The 24,522-nt window shown below is 41.6% G+C and overlaps 1 protein-coding gene across 4 annotated transcripts in view; it reads right to left on the reverse strand.

Moving 5' to 3' along the window:
- KLHL31 (kelch like family member 31) overlaps positions 1-24,522 on the reverse strand; it is a 68,661-nt gene that overhangs the window by 18,473 nt on the left and 25,666 nt on the right. For 3 of the 4 annotated variants that reach the window (XM_046006696.1, XM_046006697.1, XM_046006698.1), the window contains one exon: positions 4,747-4,861. The gene's annotated coding sequence lies outside the window, so the exon portion shown is untranslated. Of the gene's footprint in view, positions 1-4,746; positions 4,862-10,481; positions 10,515-24,522 lie in introns of those variants that run through there. The other variant, XM_046006699.1, reaches the window with a different exon arrangement.

The following is a 24,522-nucleotide window of genomic DNA, read 5'->3' on the forward strand; positions in this document are numbered from 1 at the left end:
GAGATATACACAAATCTATTACAAAAAGTTAGAATTTGTCAAAACTTAGGCATACAAATGCTTACAGACAATGCATGGCACCATTTATAGTTGGGAGAAATGTAAACATGTGAAGCTACAGTATGAAGTCATAGCTGCATAAAAGCAACAGTGGTCCATACTATACTACCTAAGGATGTGGTAGAACTCCTGGTACTATTGCGGTGATCTCAAGTATTGCAAGTATTCTCTTAACATGCTGTGTGACCCTAATTTTCTCTGCATAAGGAGTTTGTTTCCCCAGTAACTTGTGTATGGCAGTAGTTCAGTTTTGGGGGAGTCAAAAGTTATATTCCAATTTTTCATTATGGAGGAGGCTGCACCCCAAACCTCTGTGTTGTTCCAGGGTTAGCTGTTTACTATGGATATGTCATTTTATTCTTTAAATGCTATTTTAAATAACATCAATTGATTCAATTAATTTGATTTTAATATTATTAATATTTTCAAAGATTTTATTTTCAAGTAATTTTTACACTCAATGCGGGGCTTGAACCTACAACCCTGAGATCGAGTCACATGCTCTACTGACTGAGCCAGTCAGGTGCTCGTATTAATTAATATTTAAAACAATATTTTAATATATACATTTTTAAAATATGAGAGGGCTTTTAGAGCCCTTAAAAATCACTCTGTAGAGGTAAGTGGCTTCTTTAGCTCTAGGAGAGGCAGAGGGAGAGAAATGGTCAGGAGACCATTTAAGAGACCACTGAAATCAGAGCCTATATTCCGCTTCCTAGTGGCCATATTTTCCCAGATATGCTCGCAAATTCAATCTTTCTATACGAGTGCTGCCACTACATCCTTTTCCTAGGTGTGCACCTTGGAGGTGAGGCTGTCTACCCACCTGTCCAGGTGTTCTTAGTCCGTGTCCTCTTCCTCCAATCAGGACTCCACAGATGCCTCAGAGAAACCTGAGGACCACTTACCCCTGTGAAGCTGGGCAAATCTAGAATATAACCTAGAAATTAAGTAATAAATTTTGATAGCACCCCATTCTTATTGATTCTCTTATATATTAATTCAGAGTTGGATGAGGGTTTTAGTTATTGTTATTTTTTTAAAGCTTTTTTTCTTTTTCTTTTTTTAAAACTGAGTGAGTGCCTTGTGCCCAGCTGCTCCGGGATTCTCTGGGCTTGGTACCTGGGCAGTCACCATGGCTACCGTTGGTGGGGGGGGGGGCGTGTGGGGGTGTGTGGGGGTTGGGGGGTTGTAGGGCTTTGACTGGGGTGGTGGTCTGGGCTGCATGGTGAGGAGCACACAGCCTTGCTGAGGTGCCCATTGCTAGCAGAGTTTCAAGATTGTTTCTCTGTTTTTCTTACAGCACAACAGGCTTGATTCTCCCTCCCCACCCAGCTCCAGTGAGCTGCAGGGTGGGGGAGCCCTCCCAACGGGGGATGAAAGAAAGGAAGAACTATCCACACTCCTTGAGACTGTTAGAGCTTGCACTTTTCCCACAACTCCTGCCACAGTAAGACTGCCGCTGGAATGAGGACCAGCTACAGCAGGGGTGGTTGTGTAATGGGATGAACTTTAGAAGCACTGCAAATCCTTTCCCGTCCTTCCCTTTTTGGGTGAAAGAAAAGACTTTGGACGGGTACAGAGGGTTATAGAAGGGTCCCTATGCTTCCAAACTATGCCTTCATTCTGTGCAGAACACATAAGAGAATTCTTTTTCTCTGGTCATGGACACCACAGCCTCCTTCCTTTCTCTGCTGGATCCAGGATTACCCAGAACAGTCTCTTGGGTTCCTGGAAGAGCTGCCCATTCGCAACTAGATAGAAGGGTAATAGAAAGGCACCTCCACACTCTCCTCCCATTGTCCACCACAGACCTTGGCTCCCGTGCCATTTCTATTACGATAGCATCATACATTTGACATCCAATAAACAGCTGGGCAGTCATGTGAACCATTGTATTTTTCATCATCTTTTGTATTTGTCAAATTTAAGTACATTAATAATTATTCCTAAATACAAGTCACCAAGCATGAATGTATATTATGTATTAATTGTAAACTGTTACCTCCGCTTCTAATTGAAATAATAATTATATTAATGTATTAATTGAGAACTGTGTGCAGAGCCCTGGGTTTAATACTTTACATGACTTTATTATTATTATTATTTAAAATTTAAGCACCACTGAAATCCAAAAGATGGTTATATTGTGTTCATTTTACAAATGAAGAGATTAAGATTCAGAGAGACTTTGAAAATATACCCAAGGCCACACAAGCGTGTAACCAACCCATAGTGGAGCAAAGACTCAAACCCAGAGTGAGTCCTGACCACCGTAATCGCTTCCCTCAAAGGCATGGTAGGTTAAAAGCTGTAGCAGGTTAAAAAGTTAGCTCTTTCCAGCATGAGAAGAGAGAGACTGAGTGACGCAGACCTGAGGTTGTCAAATAAAATTTGGATATAGAGAACATGAAATGGTTCTTTGTAACTCCAAACACTGAAATAAAAGGATTGCCTTTTTGAGTTTAAAATAAATCTGATGAAGTAAACCTGTGGATTTCTTAATCCTGTTACAGGTAGTAAAGACAGAAAACTCCCATAGGTTGGGTAAGCCAAAAACAGAAAGAGGTTCAAGGAGATTCTGCATGAACTGGTTGCTCTGATCAGAGCACAAAGCACTTCCTTTTAAGTGCTGGGTTGAATATGAAATTATCAACCCAACCCAATTTGTTGTTTAAAAACAAATATTTATTCCATATGTTTTAATTTAGCTAGAGGATTATGCCTGGCTTTTATCTAAGTATATAGAAACTATGCACAAAGTTAACTATAATTCCAATCACCAAGGCTGCATACAGGACACAAAGATCCAGTGCTAAAACTTTTGGTTTGGGTTTTATTGGAATTTCAGGAAAACAGCTCTTTCTCGTCCTCGTCTTTTGTGTGTTTATGTGTGGGAAGGGGTGGTTGGAAATGTAATTTTTCAGATTCATGTCTCTCTGGTTGTCACAGAACTGGAAATCGAGTTTTAGTGTTCTTTTTGCTCTAACCCTCTAATAGATCTAGAGCAAAGCATCAATGAACTAGGAATTCAGTTTAGTCATCTATTAGATGGGGATATGTGTAACTTTCTCTTCTAAAACTTTACACAGAGTTAAGAATAAACAGCTGACTTTGCTGCCAGAACTGTCAAAGTCTGGTCTGGGATCTCTTCTCCCCTTACTATGGTTTTTCAGAATCCTAGGATCAACTCTATCAGATAGAGACACACCAACTGGGACAGGGGATTCTTCACCTAGGAGGCACGCAGTGGGGTATAGGTTGCCAGATTTAGCCAATAAAAATACAAGATGTCCAGTTAAATTTGAATTTCTGGTCAACCATGAATCATGTTTTAGAATAAGTATATCTCCCGTGCGATTTTGGGACACGCTTATACAAAAAACTGGTTTGTGGTTTATCTGAAATTTAAATGGAGTCTGGGTGTTCTGTATTTTATCTAGCAACCCTGCTCTGGGTTGTGTTTCAAGAGAGTCCATGAATTCCATGGAAATTTCTAGAATATTAAGAAACATGTTATGCATGTGTGTTTACGTGTCTTTTTCTGAGGAGTGGGCCTAGAGCTTCCACGAGGTTCTGAGAAAGACCCATGACCCAAAACAGACCTAGAACCTTTGGGCTGAAGACAGTGAAGACAAGAAATGGTGATGTAATTCTACTCTCTTTGAGGAGCCGGCAAGTCCCTGTGGAGGAATTACCCTAGAGAGAAGCTCCTCCTGGCCTGACACAGCCCTCAGATGCAAACCTCTACAACTGATTATAGAGAAGAATTGTCACTTTATATTTAAGAACATTCTCTTTCCTGCCGCCTTCTCTCCTTGCCTCCTGGGAGAGACTGCACAGGGCAAACTGCAAAGCCATGTGTGTAAAAGTGTCACTGTCACTCTCATGACAGAATGAGCTGGGACCCCAGAATGTGTCTTTGCCAAAGGGGCGAATCAGCTGCGCCTTCGCCCTGTCCTGTCACATTCCAGTCGCTGCATCTGTCCCAGCTCATCAGCACGGACTCCGGGAATAGAAACATTCCAGCTTTTGCCGCTTGCCATTTTAAGTGAAGTCTGACTTAAGGGGGGGTTTTCCATTTCACCGTTTCACTTCTAACGTAAAACTGAGGTCAGGAGAGCCAAGGGTGCACATTAAGAACAAAAACTCATTTTATGGTTAAGTAAAACCTGTGTTCTTTTTATAGCGGGAGTTTCTGTGTTGCCAATATGGACATTTCTGGGAATTCAAGGAGTTCTCTGACTTTTGTGTTACCGATTGAATTAAACTGATTGTATTTCACCTAAACCTATCAGGTACTGAATGTTTACATGGTTCCTGATAAAAATGAAGACGGAATTCAAAACTTTGTGAACAAAACCTACGAATTTTACTTTGTTCCTCCTTTCTCTAGAAAATGGAGGAAGATGAACATGCATTAGGCTTTAGAGACTGAAAATTATTAATGGAAATGACAAGTCATTTTACTTTTTAAAAGCAGCCCTCTCACGCATTTCTGTTACTATGACATTCTCCTGATCTCTGGCCTTCCTTACACTGGGAGAGAATGTGTTCCGGCTCCCGATTTCAAATCCAGAACACGAGCAGTGTGGCCCGGCTATAGACTGCCCGTCAGTGGCACAGCCCCACCACCACGAGCACACACACACCTCCACCCTCTCCCACCCACACACCCATACGCACCCTAGAATCTAGAAGTCAGGAATTGGAGATCGTGGTCCCAGCTCCTTACCCTCCTGTGTGGTGTCTGGATGTGTAATGATGAGTTTTCAGCAGCAGGCTCCTCTTGGGAAGCAATCTGTGGGGAGAGAGAGGGAGGGAGGGAGAAGGAAAATGCAGTGGGGAGCCACCAGCAGCCACCTGATGAGTCCCAGCAGCAGCAATTTTTAGAGTGACCCTTGACAGTCCTACTGGATGAGGCAGCAGAGCCCACGCTCCCCCACCCAGAGTGCAGTCCCCTCTCCCTCTTTGGCCTTCAACTCCAGGCCTCCTGGGGCAGAGGCGGGGCTCTGGTTGGTGGAGAGGGGTTGGGTTTCTTGGCCTGCTCAGCTGTTTAAACAAAAAAAGAAGTAAGTCAAGAGTCCGTCACCCTGGGCGCGAGGAAAGAAAATTAATTAGGTGGGAATTGAATGGTTGGAAGCAGGGATTTCAGGGTACATACTTGGTAAGAAGAAGGGAAGTTGGTGAAGAAAAAATTAGCTTCTAGAAACGTCAATCCCCTGGTCACCTCAGGTCCTCTGAAAAGATCGAGTTTATAAATAGGCTGTTCTTTAGAAGCGGAGCGCATGTTCAGGAGGACAAAGTGCTTTCTTTGGTACCTCAGATATGGCATCAACATGATTAGGGTCATGGTATAGTTGCACAGAGTGAGGTCTGGGATCAGTGCTTGACTCTCCAGTGATCCCCAGGGATGTCTGAAACTAACACACACTCTAGCACACGGGCAGGTATAGAAATACCGACTTTGGCAACACTCCATATGAAAACAAGCAAAATCAGAGGATTACAACTGACCACAAGTTTTGATAGACACCAAGGGTGCGAAACGGCTGATAAGAGTTAATGTGATATTAGACTGCAATAATGGAAAAATAGGTCCTGGAAAATTCATGTTGTAATTATTTTTCATTTGTTGGATGACGTGTTAGGCATCGCTTTGCCTGTTGGCACACTAGGAAATTATTCTGCACCCTGAAGGAGGTGGCGGGAACGAAGAGAACTTCGGAAGCTGTGACTATTGGGACAATCTGAAGAAAATACCGATAGAGGACTTAGGATGGATGAAACACCTGTGGCAAGTGTATTGGGGGTGGTTGGGCAACAAGTGGATTTAGAGAACATTCTTATACCCTATTGTGGCCAAAATTGGGCCCGATGGGTGGATATTCCAGAGAAATATTAAAAGTAAGGAAAGAAAACTCTGATAGCAACTGGCTTCTAATGATTCAAATGGGTCCTAATGATGAAAAGGAGCCAGTTCCTTATGAGTGGAAGTGGGGAGGTAAAAGGTGATGTAGGGACTTGCACTCCAGCTGGGCACTTGGATTAGCTCATCCTGATACAATTCCAACTCTGAGACTCTATGATGCCCGTATTGGCTTCCAGACTTCCCACATCTCTCAGCTCACTAGTTGGCATCTTAGTTACCATGTAGACTTAAATTCCATTCAGCTTTTTAGCAGGGAAAACAATTTTGATTTTTAAAAAAAAAATTCTTTGTTTTCACACATAGCTATCCAGCTTCAAATGTGTCAGAAGTAAATCAAAGAACTTTATTGTATGGTTTACACTAAGCTAACAGAGGATCACTCCCAGGTGATCCTTCATGTTTCCCCCTCCTTGATTCCAGTCAAGGACCAAGGCATTCAACTCTCTTCTTAGTAGTATGATAAAAATCAGCTTTAGATCAGTATTTATGATAATGATTACATGATTATGGAAAGGTCCTTCAAGAAGTAAGCAGAAAATTACTTGGGAACTTTGTTAAAAATGAGTTTTGAGGGGTGCCTGGATGGCTCAGTGGGTTAAAGCCTCTGCCTTCAGGTCATGATCCCAGGGTCCTGGGATCGAGCCCCGCATTGGGCTCTCTGCTCAGCAGGGAGCCTGCCTCCCCACCCCCCTCTCTCTGCCTGCCTCTCTGCCTACTTGTGATCTCTGTCTGTCAAATAAATAAATAAATAAAATCTTTTTAAAAAATCAGTTTTGATAAGGTAGGTCTGGGCTGGAGCCCGAGATCCTGTTTTTCTAATAAGCTCACAGGTGATGCTGATATTGCTGATCTAAAGACCACACTTGGAGTAGCAAGGATTTAGAATGCTTTGGCTCCCTAACACCTGAAGGAAAAGGGTTTGTTGAAAAGGCAGTAAAAGCCATTCTATCAGAACACATTCAGTGTTCTAATACCAAATCTACAAATCCACCAGGAAGAAGTCTACAAGCTCTCTTTCTTTGCCTCGTTACAACGGAGGAGACCTCCTTCGAAAGCCAGCTCCCACACTGGTACTTTGGGCTACAGATATAACCACCTGTTCAGGAACTTTGCTGTGTCAGTTCATCCTACTCTTACCCAGCAACCCCCTGCCCTGTCTCTGCTAGCCAATTTCTACCTCTGTTTAATGGTATACAAACTCTTCTATTTAAAACCAGTGCAACAAAAGAAAGCTTTCAATTTAGTCCATTTCCCCCTCTAGATGAGGCCATATTTTTCTCCACTTCTTCAAGGGCAAACTTCTCAGATGTATTGTATGTATTTATATCTGTAGCCTCTGTCATGTCGCTTCCCATTTTCTCCTCAAATCAGTCCAACTAAGCTTCCCTGTTTGCCCTTCTACCGAAGGGCTTGTGCCAAAGTCATAAATAACCCTGGGTCGCCTCATTTTTTGGGACATTTGCCAAGTGCTTGACCTTTCGGAATTACTTCACACAGTTGACCAATCGCTTTGACAAAAAATTCTCTTTTCCTGTTGGTTTGTTTTTTTTCCAGTTGCTCTGGTAATTTCCTCTCATTCTCTCTTTCTAGAAGATCTTCGATGCAACTCTTGCAGGTTAAAGGACTTCAGAGCCATCTTAGACTCTCTTCACTTCTCAAAGCTGCATTTGGCAGATGAGCTCATACATCCTTAGATACCTCATAGGGTCCTTAAAAATCATTATTTCCAAGACTCAAGTCATATTCTCCCTCAAAATAAGCTCTTTCTACAGTATTCCCATTGGTAGTATACAAGCCATTGCTCATCTAGTTCCTTAAAGGGTGGACTTGGCATCATCATTTGCCTCATCTTCCCCACCCTGCACCTCTGTCTCCTCATCTCATTATCCACCATGTCCTGCTATTATATATCTGTAATATCTTTCCCACTGCTACCGTTCTGGTCCCAGCTATTATTACTTCTCACCTAGACCATTGTGAAATCCCTCAAAATGGCCTCCCAGTGTTCACTCTTGCTTCTCTCCAATCCATCCTTCCCACAATGTAGCCAAAGTGATATTTTCAAATTTCATCATGTAACCTCCCTGCAGAAAATTCAATAGCTTTCCATTTCCTCAGGATAGAGGCCCAAATCCTTCTCTGGTTTATAGTGCCTTTCAGTACCTGATCCCTGATTTCCTCTATGATATTTTCATGCTCCAGCAAAACCCATTCTTTCCAAGTGTCTCAAATATATCTCTCTCCTGCCTTGAGGTCATCATACTTGCTCCCAAGATGCTGTCTATTTCCCCTTCCACTTCACACTTCAGCAATCCCTTACTGGACTACAAGGGCCATAAACAACAAAAGCCAGCACGTACTTATTCTTTACCAGGTACCTGTGGTAGGTAGCTTCTAGGATGATCCCTAAATGATCTCTGCTCTCTGTGATTCAGAGCATTAGATAATGTCTTAACTTTTAGCAACTTACTTCTAAATAATAGAATACCTTAATGTTGAAGGGATATGATTTCTATGAGTAGATTACAAAAGATTCCAACTTCCATATTCAGAGCAGACTTTCTTCCTTGCTGGCTTTAATGAAGCTCAGTGTCACACCTGAAATACCTAGGCAAGGAACAGCCAGCTCGGAAATGAAGCCCTCAGTCAAACATCCCCCAAAGATGTGGGATCCCGCCAACCACCCTTGCATGAACTTGCAAGTGGATCCTTCCTCAGTTGTGAGCCTTCAGATGAGACTTCAACTCTTGTGAACATCCTGGAGAAGCACAGGAAGGTGGGTAACACCGTGCTGCCATCCCTGATCAAAGCCATTGGCTTGGAGATCATTTGCTCTATGTTGGCCAAAGCTCAAAGTTTCAGTTAAAATCAAGGAGGGTGAAACTACTAAGGACTGGCTTTGCCCCCCTGTCGCCCTTGTTTCCAGCACCAGTGATCCCCAATGTGCACTAATGTTGTTTTGAACATGTCAAAATCTGTCAGTTAAATTGTCATACATGGTGTTTGTGGCCTTGGCTGACATGAAGCTCTTCTCTGAGGTTTGCTTCTCAACTAATGACTTAGTAATCAAACTGCACAGTGCTTTGTGTAGTACTTTGATTTCATGAAAGAAAGACTCTAGTTAAGCTCTGCTTGGATCCCTGACCTACTGAAACCATGAGATAATAAATGTATATTGTTTTAAGCTGCTATTTATGCAGCAATAGGTAACTGATAACAGTACCTTCTATGAGCTTTTCCTTATAAACTAACATAGTCCTCACAATATTTTTATCAGACAGGATCCATGTTTTGTAGATAAGAAAACTGAAGAACTTTTAACTTATCCCAGAGCACATGCTGGTAAGGGATGAAGCCAAAATTTGGACCCACATTGTCAGGCTCCATGGTCTGTGCTTTTAACCACTTCATACTGCATGAAGCAGTGACTGTAACTGATTTGTTTAGTCCCAATCAACAACACAAGATTTGACATGTACTAGTGATCAATAATTGGTTAATTCATTACTTAATTTAGAAAATTGCTAAATGAGTGATGAATAAATTTTGTTTTTTTTATGCAAAGGAATTTTGTAAGAGTATTTTCAGTAAATTGTTCCTTTTTGGTCTCAAAGGCTTTTTCCATTTTGTGGTATGTAGGAATAGAATGGGCTACATGCTGACTAACTGAAAATTACAGGTGCATACCAACAGCATTTTTCACAGAACTAGAACAAACAATCCTAAAATTTGTAGGGAACCACAAAAGACTCAAACAGCTGGAGTAATATTGAAAAAGAAAAACAAAGATAGAAGGATCAGAATCCCAGATTTCAAGTTATACCGCAGAGCTGTAGTAATCAAAACAGTATGGTATCCGTGTAAAAATAGGAACATAAATCAATGGAACAGAATATAGAGCCCAGAAAGAAACCCACAATTATATGCTCGATTAATCTTCAGCAAAGTTGGCAAGAATATACAATGGGGAAAAGGCAGTCTCTTCAACAAATAGTGTTGGGAAAATGGGACAGCCACATGACAAAAACAATGGAAGTGGACCACTTTCTTATACCATACACACAAATAAACTCACAATGGATTAAAGATCTAAATGTGAGACCTGAAACCATAAACATCCTAGTAGGGAGCAGAGGCAGCAATTTATCTGACATTGACCATAACAACATCTTTCTAGGTATGTCTGCTGAGACAAGGAAGATAAAAGCAAAAATAAACTATTGGGACTACATCAAAATAAAAAGCTTCTGCATAGCCCAGGAAACATACAATACAACTAAAAGGCAACTTATTGAATAGGAGAAGATATTTTCAAATGACATATCCAATAAAGGGCTAGTGTCCAAAATATATAAAGAGCTGATACAAATCAACACCCAGAGAGCAAATAATCTCATTAAAAATGGGCAGAAGACATGAATAGGCATTTCTTCAAAGAAGACATCCAGATGGCCAACAGACACATGAAAAGACACTCAGCATCAGCCACCATCAGGGAAATGCAAATCAAAACCACACTGAGATGTCACCTCATCCCTGTCAGAATGGCTAAAATTTAAAAAAAAAAAAAAGCAAAACAACCAAAAAAAAAAAAAAAAAAAACACAAGGAACAACAGGTGTTGGTAAGGATATGGACAAAAAGGAACCCTCATACACCGTTGGTGGGAATGCAAACTGGTGCAGCCACTGTGGAATCAGTATGGAGGTTCTTCCTAAAATTAAAAATAGAGTAATTATATGATCCAATAATCTCACTGCTGAGTATTTACCTAAAGAATACAAAACACTAATTCAGAGGGACACATGTACCCCTATGTTTACTGCAGCATATCTATAATAGTCAAATTATGGAAGCAGCCCAAGTGTGCATTGATAGATAAATGGATAAAGAAGAGGTGGTGTGTGTGTGTGTGTGTGTGTGTGTGTGTGTACATATTATATATATATGATATGTAAATGCCATATTATATATGATATATAAATAATGTGTATATGTATATACATATTATATACATGCATATATACTATGTATATATATATAATATGTATATACATATACATATACAGTGGGATATTATTCAGCCATAAGAAGAATGAAATCCTGCCCCTTGCAAACAACATGAATGGATCTAGAGAGTATAATGCTAAGTGAAATAAGTCAAGAGAAAGACAAAATACCAAATCATTTCATTCACTTGTGGAATTTAAGAAATAAAAAAATGAAAAAAAGGGAGAAAAAAAAGGGACAAACCAAAAAATACCCCACAAAAACCAAAGCCCAACAAAAAACCAAAAACCCAGTCTCTGAACTGGGTTAACAGTTTGGAGAACAAACAGATGGTTACCAGTTGGGTGGGAGAACGGGGAAAAAGGTGAAGGGGAGTAAGTACACTTACCATGATGAGACTAAATAATATATGGAATTGCTGGGTCACTATACTGTAATTTGAAACTAGTAAACTGTACGTTAACCATACCAGAATTAAAATAAAATAAAAAAATAGGTGTGTTTCAGAGTGCAAAGCAGTGTAATATAAGCATTATGTAAGCCACATATGTAACTTCAAATTTTCTAGGAGTTGCATCAGAAAATGGAAAAAGGGAACAATGAATGAATGAAAATGAAATGAAAATGAAATGAAAAAATGAAATGAATTTTAATAACATTTTACTGGACTCAGTATATCTGTAATATTGTTTTAACAGACAATCAATATAAAATTATGAGGTATTTTGCATGCTAAGTAAGTATTAAGTCTTCAATATTTGGTCTGTCTTTTATACTTTCGAGACATTTCAAACGCTGAAATCTGGATGCACCCTACTTCAAGGGTCCAGTAGTTAGTATCAGACACTGAGGATAAGGACAATGTAGGTGCACGGTCAGTGCAGGTGTAAAGAAAACTTGGAAGGAAGAAGAGTCTGGAAGTCAACAGAGTTATCTTTTGTCCTTAGAGTTACTCCTTCTGTTACAATACCAGGAAGTACTAGAAACAGTTCAAAATAAGAACTGAACTTCAGAGACAGAAGTTGTCTTAAAGTTTTTCTTTAAATGGAAACTGGAAAAAAAAATCATGCTGTGTCATCTCAAACAGTAGGGTTTGAGCACCTGCCTTGATGCTTCTAAAATTTAGGTTGCCTGAAACATGCAGTTTCATTTCAGGCAGAAGACAGGAAAGTCTGAGAGAACCAAACTGACAGTTTCTGCGTTCCTAGAAGGCAGGGGTGGAGAACGTCTCCCTTTGTTTCGCAAAGGTTATTGTTAAGTCTTTGGCTGGTTGGGCCCAAAAGGCCAGGAGACAAATAGGCGATGGAAAATGATGAGGACATTTTTACTTTGGGCTCTGAAGTAAACCCTGGACCTCTGAACCCCTTTCCGATGGTTGTGTATTTTCTTTCCCACTGTATGAGGCTGGATGGGAAGCAGAGTCTGTCTCCACCATACAAGCCCAAAAAGTCGGATGCTTTTGTCTGGCTTCTTGTCCGCTATGGCAGGCATGGATCATGGGTTTGACTGATCAGCTGCCTGTACCCCGCATTAGAAACCGGGAGCCAGTGAGGCAGAGAAGCAGGTCAGAGAGGAAGCTGTTCTGGGGTTGGCAGGCACTGGTGAACAGCACCAGCAACATCAGTTTGCAGGACAGTGCGCAGGTGGCAGGGCCGGTGGCAGCCTCTGCGTCTGGGGCCGGAAGCGAGGGGACTTCCAGCAGTGGCTTCTACTGTTCCGTAGGGGTAGCCTTGGTGCCTGGGGCGCTTATCTATGGCTGTGGAGTCTTTACTTGTTCCTGTCCTTTTCCTGGCCTCTTTGGCGGTCCAGCAGTGAGTGCGGGAGCTGCATGGTATCCTTTCAGTAGATTTCCTTTCTCGGTTACTCCACTGGCGGGCTCAGGAGCTCAGCTCCTCTGTGTAATGAAATAAGGGGACCCAAGGGGCAGAAACGGAGAGAGGGCAGCCTGGAAAACAGGGAAGGCCACAGATGGTGGGAGTCTTGAGGGACAAGACCTGAGGGACAAGACTCAAGTCTTGAGTTACAAGACCGGAGCTGTGGTCTTCTGGTGGGGGGAGGGTGGGGAAGCCAGGGAGGATGGAGTCATTTCTGATGGCTGGGTGGCTGAGGGACCTGTGCCAACAAAGGTGCCTAATTATCCATGTTGAGCATTCAGTTTGCATTTCTGCCCTGTAAATGATCTCCATGGCACAAATTTTCAGTAAAGACTGCTCTATGTCTCTACGTCGATATTCTGGGTGGGTATTTACAGTGGAAATCAATGAGAAGTCACCCAGGTTGGCACAGAACAAAAATGGCAGAGAGTATGGAGATGGGCTATGAGGGACAGCTCAACAGAGCAGTAACTTGGATTCAGAGGTGACAGCACGTGAGCCTAGGGCCCTGGCTCATTCCCCCCAATCCTGGTGAGGGCATGGAACTGCTGTGACTTAGAAATGTTAAGGCAATTTTATTTAAATATTGGAAAGGCCTGGAGAAGTCAGCTGGTATCAGGGTCACACCCATATTAATCTGTTTGTCTGTATTAGGAAGGACTGGTTCAGGGATGGATCACAGAGGACAACCAAGAGTTTCTCATCTTTACCATGGGATTAGTAATCTTTGAAAGAGGAGCTCTTAGTGAATCTCTAAAACAAAAGGAAGGGGCAGAGCTAGGAGAGTCCATATGCCAAGAATTTTCAGATAGCGGACGTGAAGCGTTGTCTTTTAAAGCTGACACATAGGGTTCTAGTTCATTATTTTAAACACATAGGTGTTAAGCAGACAACATTGACTAGCAACATCCAACACAGAGGTGTTCATAGGTCCCATTAAGTTCTTACTTTTGGAAAATAAACATGAGAGCAGTCAATGACATAAAAACATACATGGAAACTGCACCTAATGCGTGAGTTTATGCAGCCTACTCCAAGAGTGTCCACGGATGCCAACTGTGCATGGACTGTACTTGTTCTAGTCAAGAGGTTCTTGACGTAGGAGGACACGTGCAAGCCACATGCTCTGTTATGACATTTTAAAGGCAGTAGTACTGTTTTGGTACAAAGTCACACTTGTAAAGGAGAAAATGTATTCATTGCAAGCCCTGTTAAGAGTCTGACCGTTTTCAGAACACAGAGCACGCTTCTCCAATGATTGTAAGCGTACAGTCACCGAGGGTTGCTTTTTGATACCAAATAATAAAAATGATCTATATATGAAAGCTGAGGACTGGCACTCATTTGCTGTGGCACTACTACAGAGTCAACCCCTCTAAAATGTAGAAACCTCTTATTCAGGAACTTGCTTTAATGGCCACAGTCTTCCTGTGGCCATATTGAGTTAAAATGAGTTAACTTTCTCTATTAGCAAAGGGTGAATGGTATTGCTCCAACAATTACCTTCCTCTTGCACACTCCTTCCCTAACCTGTCCACCTCCCCTTCTCCTACCCACTTTCAGGCCATGTTAGGTGACTCCTACATATCCCCGTGATGCCATTGGTATAGCTGTCTCTTGTGGCACTTACCACATTATAATAATGTGGTTTTCTCCTCCCTGACCTGGGACATCTTGGAGGACAAGGTCCTTGTAGTGTCTTTTTTTTTTTTTTTAATCTCTATACTCAGTATGATGCCTGATACCTGGTCAGCACTCAAGAAAGTCTCTCACTCTAGGAATGACCCATTTGCTTGCATTAATGACCCACTAACTCTGGAATTAAACAAGATTTAAACAAGATTAGACAAGATGCTGAAGATTGATTTCTCATTAGTCGCATTGTCAAATGACCTTCAAAAGGTAATTAAAAGACTGAAAGTGCCTTTTACTCAATGCCTTAGATAAGTGATGGCCCCACTCTCTCCTTCCGGCCCTGCTCTCCTTTTTCACCCATCCAGCTCTTTCATTAAAATCCTTCTCCTCTGCCTCACCATGATCAAAAGCTCCATCATTATGCACAATTTAAAGAACTGAAAGAAGAGATGTGATGTCTTTTTGGTAAAGTTTCATCAATCAATTTCATTCTGGCCTCCACCCCTCTTTTAAAAAAAGAACAGCAATCATAAAATCTTGAAACCATAGTGGCTTGTGTTTGTGCAAGCTGGAATCAATTCTAGGTTGTCTTAAAACAGATTTAAATTGTAAAAGCTATTTCTGAACAGAAGAATTTATTAAAATTATCTTCTGAAAGCTGGATGGCTGTCCCTCAGTCCTTTCAGGCAACGAAGTGACTCCATGCTAGTGGAAAACAGCTGGAAAGAATAAAATGATCAAAACCCAGATATTATAGGTCCCTTATTCTTTCCCCATAGGCGGTCCCTTCACATCCTCACTCAATGCATTTTCATTCTTTTGTCACATATTTCAATCAGTTTGGTTTCCAGGCAATCAAGAAGGCATGCATGGCAAGAGCTAGCCAGTGGATTGGGATGGAGGCCAACTGTTGAAAACATGGCACAGGAATTCCCAAACCCTCAGTTTTAGATCTTTGAGGGTAGGGAAACTCTTTCTGGGCATCATTGTGAGGACTTAAGACAATTGTCCTATGGGCCAAATTTGGGTTGCGCAAATGTTTTGTTTGGCCTTTACAGTGTGTCCATTTTTTTTGTTTTATTGAGCTAATATTTTTGAATAAAGGGGTGTCCACAGAACAATATATATATTTTTAAAGGCACTTTTTCGACTTATTTATTTTTAAAGATTTTATTTGTCAGAGAGAAAGGGAGAGAGAGTGAGCACACAAGCAGGGTGAGCGGCAGAGGGAGAAGCAGACTCCCTGTGGAGCAGGGAGCCTGATGCGGGACTCTATCCCAGGACCCCGAGATCATGACCTGAGCCGAAGGCAGCCGCTTAACCAACTGAGCCACCCAGGCGCCCCGCACAGAACAGTATATTGTTCCATAGAACAATGTCCATAGAAAAGGCGGTTTCATGAGCAATCGTACCATCTGACAGTACTGGGCCTGGGCAGGTACATGGGAAGAGTAGTTGACGCTCAGTGGCGACTGCACCCGAAAGAGAGGGCACATAACCCCTGTGGGTCAGTTCCACTGCTGACATGTGGGTTGCTTGGCCCCCGTCCCGGCTGTTTGCCACTGTAGGCAATTCAGTTTGCCACAAAGAGCTTCACATCGTGGCCCATTTTCTAATTGTCATACCATTGACGTTTTTACGGTGACAGGGAATTCTCCACTGCAGCAAGAAGATGTTCTTGCCTCCTGCTCGCCTAGAATTGGTTACTTTTATTTGTGTAAAACCCCAAGTATGTTCTGTAGAACCTTCATTCCAAGGGATGTTAAAATTGGTGTTATAGGGTGCCTAGGTGTTCAGTTGGTTAAGTGTCTGTTGTTCGGCTCAGGTCATGATCTCAGGGTTCTGGGATCGAGCCTGGCCTCAAGGGCTCCATATTCAATGGGGAGTCTGCTTCTCCCTTTCCCTCTGCTCCTCGCCTCACTTGCACTCTCATACGTGCTCTCTTCTCTCCCAAATTAAAAATAAAATCTGGGGCTCCTGGCTGGCTCAGTCGGTTAAGCATCTGCCTTCGGCTCAGGTCATGATCCCAGGATATAGCCCCGTATCAGGCTCCTTGCTTGTGGGGAGCCTGCTTCTCCCTCTCCCTCTGCCTGCTTGCCGCTTCCCTTGCTTATGCTCTTTTTCTCTCACTATCTTTCTCTCTGTGTCAAATAAGTAAACAAATAAAAATCTTAAAAAAAAAAGAATAAATAAGATCTTTTAAAATTGGTGTTACATAAAAGAAAAATTTCAATAGTCAGGTATTTATTCATTTATCAGCAAAGATAAATTACTACTTTTTTTCTTTTCCTTCTTTTTTTTTTTTTTTACTGAAGGACTTCTTAGAGCCTTTAAAATATTATTGCTCATTGTTGGTCTCAATAGGAGGATAAACATGTAGCCTTTCTTCATATATATTTGACCATAAAACCTGTTTTCATGGGACTACCCTTGGATGATTCATATAGGGATTCTTAAGGATCTTAAGGATTTCTAAATTTTATTATGTTGTCTCTACTGTTTCTGAAAAGTCAGCTGGAAACAAGATACAGCAACTTGCTCCAGAACACAGAAACTGTGGCTATGATGAAACTGAGTTGGAATCCCAGAATCCTGACATCAGTAGTAGTAGCAGGATGCATATGGAGTGTGTACACTGATCACTAAGTTTGGGGATAAATAGGCTTAGTTAAATCCATAATAGTGGGAGAGGAAAGTGTGACCACCTTGATAAACACCAACATTAACGTAGAATCAGTGATAGCAAAATACATAATAACAATAAGAATGGGAGGTGGTAAGGAGGTTAAGGAGGTAATTAATGGGGACTTAGCTTTATTTTTGTAAAAAGTTAAAGTACTTTTTCCTTTGATGTTCATATTTTACATAAGACTTTAATATATGTAATATATGTTATAAGCATATCCATTACAAAAGCAAGTCATACATCGATTATGATCTCATTTGTACCTCCTGTCAAAATTAAGTCCTAATGAAGGAAAAATTGAAGAGAATGAAACAAAATTTCCCACTATCATCATTAAATTATCATTGTTAAAGACAGTCAGTCTCATTAGTAAGTCTCTTTTTGTACTCGGGATTTAATGTTAGCTAAAATATAGAGATTTATGTTTTGGGGCCATCTCAAAGGAATAATATAGCTTTATCATCACACTATTAGGTCAAGAGTGCAATAGAAGAATGGTAGAGAAAATTGGGAGCTAAAAATAACATATTCCAAAATCCCACTCTCATATCATAGCTATCAACATTTGTATTTATTTCTTACTAATATTTGTTTATGTTCTTTGTATTTTTTATCATTATAACCATATACTTATAATTTTTCTATAATTCTTTATTACAGTAAAATATATTTAACAAAATTTATCATTCTAACCAACTTTAGGTGTACATTTCAGTGGTTCTAAGCATCCTCAGCTGTTGTCCAAACATCACCACCTGCCATCTCCAGAAATTTTTATCTTCATAAACTGGAATCCTGTACCTGTTGAAAATAACTCCCTACCCCTCTCCCTCCAGTCCCTAGCAACCACCCACCATTCTTGTCCTGCTTTTTAATGAGTGTATTCTTTTAAAGATATTCTTTGGGATAACATCTTTTTACCTATCAGAGGCAATTCTGTTCTTAGGAATTATAATGAAGGTAAATAATCATTCATGATATTTTTGGTGAACCAGTTACACTCTTGTTTCCAAGAGTGATTAAGGCTTTATTCATTCACTGGGTCGTTCATTCATTCATCCAACAACAAATTGTTGCATCATGTCTTAGCCTGGATCTCCCTGAAAGCAGAGCCTGAGACAAGAGGTGTATATTTGGGAAGTGATCCCAGGGAGGAGTGAGAGGCCAGGAGACTGAAAAAGGACAGAGGGGAAGACAGCAGCACAAGGATGCATTAAAAAGTTGGCTAGCACTGTGGGCTGCTGTGGCCCAGCCCCCTGGACTTCTTGAGAAACTTTCTGAAGTGGATCTCAGAATTGTCCACACAGACCAAGAGTCGCCCCACAGGCATTAGCACTTGGGTATTCTTGTGAGTCAAGTGCGTTCTCCTGGGATTCCACACCATGGGCCAGAGAAGAACCAGTGCAGGAAGAGAGAGCTATGTGGTGTGGATCCAGTGAGGTGCTGACCAATTATACCTGTGCCATGTAGGTGAATGCTTGCAAAGAACTGGGGGCTGGAGCAGCGGCTGGAACAGGGGGTGGGTGTGGGTGGTACTCCATACACAGGCACTGAACTAGGCATTGGACTGGAGCCACAACAGTAAACAAAAGAAGGCATGGGCCCTTGCTCCTGGAACATACAGACGTGGATGGATGCTAGCAAACAGGGGCACTGGGGCAGCAGAGGAACGCTGGGTACGCATGACTTGGGATGATTACGAACCAGCCATCCAACCACTTGAGAATGGGGCTGGACAATGGACAAGGCAGACGGGTGAATACGGTGAGGAGCAAGAGGACATAGGTACCACCTCATGAATATAGTGGAGGAAGGCCACCACAAACAAATAATTCCCACCAGGGGCACCTGGGTGGCTCAGTCGGGTAAGTGTCTCAGGTCATGATCGCAGGGTTCTGGGATTGGGCCCGACTCAGGTTCCCTGCTCAAAGGAGACGCTCCCTGCTTCTCCCTCTGCCTGTCCCTCCACCTGCTTGTGCTCTCTCTTCTTCTCTCAATTAAATAAACAAATGAACAAACAAATACATAAACAAATACATAAATAAAATCTTCAAAAAAATAATAGTTCCCACCAAACAATGAACTACCATTGTAACAGCTACTGTGAATGAGAGAAATTCACCAGATTTTGGGAGGCATAACGGGGGTTCTGGTAAAGTCAATTGAGTCAGGAAAGATTGAATGCCTTCTTCATAGAAATTATATTTAATCAGAGACCTGAAGGATGATAGGTGCTATTAAATAAGCATTAATTGGCTATTACAGCTTAGATGCTTGGAATACCCTGTAAATTACTACTTTTTTTTTTTCTCAAATTGCTCACAGTCCAATTGTGGACACACACGATGATTATGTAATCAGTAACAGGCTAACTAGAATTAGGTATAATGGGAACCCGGGGAATCAACCCAAGGAAGCTAGTGATGCTTCAGCACAGGAGATAACATCTGGTCCTGAAGGATTTGGCAGTCTTCCAGGTGAATCAGGTAAGGACTCCATTAGAGTGTGTTTCTCCAATGGGCGGAAGAGATTGCCATGCAGTCCATGAAATTTCTTAAAGAGAACTTCAAGTCTAGCTTTTACTTTTAGGAGAATCTTTCTGAAGTTAGTTAAGCAAACCTGCATTATCTGTGTGACCCATCTTACCATTGGACACCACTGTACAATTTCAGGGCCTACATTTTCAAATGTGTTTGTTATCACAGGGTATCAAGAAACAGTGTTTGAGTTAGCCATCACCATGCAGGAATTCAGGCCTGGTATGTCAAGAGAGATTCAAATTTTAAGGTAAGAAAAAAAAAATCACCCTTTACATGAGATATCCTAATATCTAAAGGTTGGAAATGAATTTTTTTCAACTCTACCCATAGTAACAAAACAAAAATGACTCCCACCCAGCAATGTCTTTGGGCATCAGGGTCATTAACAGGATATTGCTATCCAGCTAATGGCCCTGTAGTTTCACCACAGTTGGAAGGTCTTCAAGGAAATTTGCTTCTTGCAAATTCTTATGGAGAAGTTCTTGGAGAGCCAGGAATTTTCCCCTTTTCTTAGTCGGAGGTGGGGGCGGGGAGAGATGTGCTTCCTCATTTTGCTATCCAAGTAGAAAGGCTTTGAGAAAGTCACTTGAGGAGCTTGATGTGTGTTCTCTGGAGTTCAGTGGACTTAGTGTCTGAACTCTGAAGATGATTGTTCAGGTTGCACACTGCACAACTGCAGGGGGTGCCAACCACTCAAATGACAATGTTTATAACTGTATGACAGTACTTGGAGACACTGGGAGGAGGCAAGCTCTTATGGCTGGAACTGCAGCTGTGTAGTAACACAGGAAGCAAGTTGTACTTTCACCAACATTGGGACAAGGAGGTGAGAGATTTTCTGGTTGGTTGTGTGGGTTCATGTGAGGGAGCTGGCCTGGAGTCTTCTCAAGGACCACCCAAAAAAAGCTTTCTGGAGGGTTCCTCAAACTAGCAGCCTGTAGTTGAGTGTTGGCAGTGAGAGCAGGAAGGAGGAGGACTTAGGGCTTTCACCATGCAGTTTTCAGTGAGGATTCTCAACGGGGAAAGTACCTCATGAGCGAGTCGGGCCTGCACACCCAAGATGGGTCACAGAGGCACCATCCATGGAAGACTGCGTGCTTTGTCTAACCCTGTGTGCCCTGGGCCCAACCCTGGAAGGGCTGGAAAGGCAGCTAGTAAGGGGAGGCATTGAAAGAGGTAGGACACCCACCAGCCCTAATGGCCCCCATGCCCCTGATTCCCAAGACCCCAGGTTTCTTGGCCTAAATAGAGCCTTAGAGAGAGGAAGAGGAAAAATCTGGAATTTTATGATTACACTAAACTGGTTATTTTAATTACTAAAATAAGGCTTTCTGTAAGACCAAAGGTGACCTCAGGACAATTCACATCCAGAGTGACTGGGAAAGCTGCTTGAGGACTTCAGATAAGGACAGGGGAGAAAATCAGGACCTTCAGTGCGTACAAAGGAGAGGTGGCCACAGAGACAACTTCTCTTTGGGCCCTGCTTAATGCCAAGCCTTCTGTGACCAACCAAACCCCTTGGGAAATCTTTCAGTGAGATGCCCATCCATACTGGAAACACTTTATTTTAACTTGAAACATATAAATAAATACTCATCCCCAATCTTTTTACCTAGGGCAATGCTTCTGTGTGAGCACAGGTGAATGGATCTTTCTTAAACTCACTCACAAAACATCAACTGTGAAGTTGATTTTTTGCCTCCTTATATTGGATGGAAAATTTTACAAACCTTGACAAGCAACTTGAATGTAACTACATACACGTATAGGATTTCATTTCTTTTGTCTTCTGTGGTCATCTCACCCATACCCATTTTTAGAAACATGCATTTATTGGGTCTTCTGAAAGCCTTCAATTTAGTGTTTCATAGAAACAGTTTTCTTTTTTGGACTCCTACTTCATCGGTTTACATAGTGTTTATTTTATTTTTTTTTAATTAACATATAATGTATTATTGGCCCCAGGGGTACAAGTCTTTGAATTGCTAGGTTTACACACTTCACAGCACTCACCATAGCACATACGCTCCCCAATGTCCATAACCCCACCACCCTTTCCCGGCCCCCACTCCCCCGGCAACCCTCAGTTTGTTTTGTGAGATTAAGAGTCTCTTATGGTTTGTCTCCCTCCTGATCCCATCTTTTTTAATTTATTCTTTTCCTACCCCCAAGCCCCCCATGTTGCTTCTTGACTTCCTCATATCAGGGAAATCATATGGTAGTTGTCTTTCTCCAATTGACATATTTTGCTAAGCATAATGCCCTCTAGTTCTATCCACGTAGTCGCAAATGGCAAGATTTCATTTCTTTTGATGGCTGCATAGTATTCCTACATATATATCTCATTGTGGTTTTGATTTGTATTTGCCTGATGCCAAGTGATGTGGAACATTTTTTCATGTGTCTGTTGGCCATCTGGATGTCTTCTTTGCAGAAATGTCTGTTCATGTCCTCTGCCCATTTCTTGATTGGATTATTTGTTCTTTGGGTGTTGAGTTTGATCAGTTCTTTATAGATTTTGGATACTAGCCCTTTATCTGATATGTTGTTTGCAAATATCTTCTCCCATTCTGTCAGTTATCTTTTGGTTTTGTTAACTGTTTCCCTTGCTGTGCAGAAGATTTTTATCTTGATGAAATCCCAATAGTTCATTTTTGCCCTTGCTTCCCTTGCCTTTGGCGATGTTCCTAGAAAGAAGTTGTTGTGGCTGAGGTTGAAGAGGTTGCTCCCTGTGTTCTCCTCAAGGATTTTGATGGATTCCTTTCTCACATTGAGGTCCTTCATCCATTTTGAGTCTATTTTCGTGTGTGGTGTGAGGAAATGGTCAGTTTCATTTTTCTGCACATGGCTGTCCAATTTTCCCAACACCATTTGTTGAAGAGGTTGTCTTTATTCCATTGGACATTCTTTCCTGCTTTGTCGAAGATTAGTTGACCATAGAATTGAGGGTCTATTTCTGGGCTCTCTATTCTGTTCCATTGATCTATGTGTCTGTTTTTGTGCCAGTACCATACTGTTTTGATGATGACAGCTTTGTAATGGAGCTTGAAGTCCGAAATTGTGATGCCACCAACTTTGGCTTTCTTTTTCAATATTACTCTGGCTATTCGGGGTCTTTTCTGGTTCCATATAAATTTTAGGATTGTTTGTTCCATTTCTTTGAAAAAAGTTGATGGTATTTTGATACGGGTTGCACTAAATGTGTAGATTGCTTTAGGTAGCATAGACATTTTCACAATATTTGTTCTTCCAATCTATGCACATGGAACATTTTTCCATTTCTTTGTGTCTTCTTTAATTCCTTTCATGAGTACTTTATAATTTTCTGAGTACAGATTCTTTGCCTCCTTAGTTAGGTTTATTCCTAGGTACTTTATGGTTTTGGGCGCAATTGTAAATGGGATTGCGGTTTACATAGTATTTAATTAAAGTATGTGCTTCCATAACAAGTACTACTGGCATAAACAGGGTTGGGAACATACCCAGCCGCCTCTAGGTAAACACAGAGTTGACATTGAGGGAGCAGAAGCATGTGGGTGCTCTGGAGAGTACCCACCCGCTCATGTATCCTCAACATTGGTCTGTATGTAGAGAGAGAGAACAGAGAGCACAGGATTTTCTGATGAGTCGGTAAGGGGAGGTCGGTTGGGTGAGCCATGTGCTTTGGAGGTGCAAAGTTGGAAGTGATCAGCAAAAAAAGAGTTACCATTAACTGAGTCCCTACTACGTGCCTGGTGGGACACTGGACCCTTTATACACACGAGCTCGCCTAGCTTCCACAGGTATTATTTCCCCCTATGTTACAATCAAGGAAAGTAGAGTTTACAGACATTAAGTAATGGACTCTGAGTCAGTAAATGAAATAGCATTTCTCAGTCTATGTGTAAATGAATCGCCTGGGGGATGTGATTTAAGAGCATGTTTTGATGGAGTATGTCTGGGGTGGGGCCTGAGAGTCTGCATTTCTAACAAGCTCTCAGACCATGCTTCGGGTGAGATTCTGACTTACTTGTCCTGAGATAATCACTATTTTCTAAAAGCTTTCCAGGGAACTTTTATACACAGAGTAGAGGTGATGAGTAGCTTGGGCCCCAGTGAGGTCAGGAAAGTTGGACTCTCGGACTGAGAGAGAGATACTTAATTTTAAATACTTCAGCTAAATTGAGTGTTTTAAAGACAAGAGTAATAAAATTTGAAACAATATAAGAGTTTATAAAATGAAAATTAAGAATCTCCCGTTCTCCACATAATATAATAATTAAAAAAAACCGAATTAAAGGACGTCTGGGTGGCTCATTTGGTTAAAAGTCTGCCTTTGGCTCAGGTCATGAGATGGAGTCCACATCAGGCTCCTTGTTCTGAGGGGAGCCTGCTTCTCCCTCTGCCGCTCCCCCTGCTTGTGCTCTCTCTCTCTTGCTCTCTGACAAATAAAGAAAATCTTTAAAAAAAAAATTGAATTAAGCTATGCCTGCACACATTCATGCAACAGTTTTCTAACTGAGTGCTGTCATGAGCTTCTTTCATCGTTCCTACGTGCGGATCTATTTCGCACGTATTGACCCTGCGTTACATCCTCTAGCACAGTTAAACCAGAATTCTCCTCACTAATCTCTCACAAGCGTTCAGTCGATTCTAGCTTTTCAGTTTTTTAAAAGTGATTTTATTTATTTATTTGAGAGAGACAGACTGCACAAACTGGGAGGAGCTGGAGAGGGAGAGGGAGAAGCAGACTCCCATCTGAGCAGGGAGCCCAATGCGGGGCTCCATCCCAGGACCCTCAGATCAT

Source organism: Meles meles, chromosome 5, assembly GCF_922984935.1.
Source record: "Meles meles chromosome 5, mMelMel3.1 paternal haplotype, whole genome shotgun sequence".
Classification (NCBI taxonomy): domain Eukaryota; kingdom Metazoa; phylum Chordata; class Mammalia; order Carnivora; family Mustelidae; genus Meles; species Meles meles.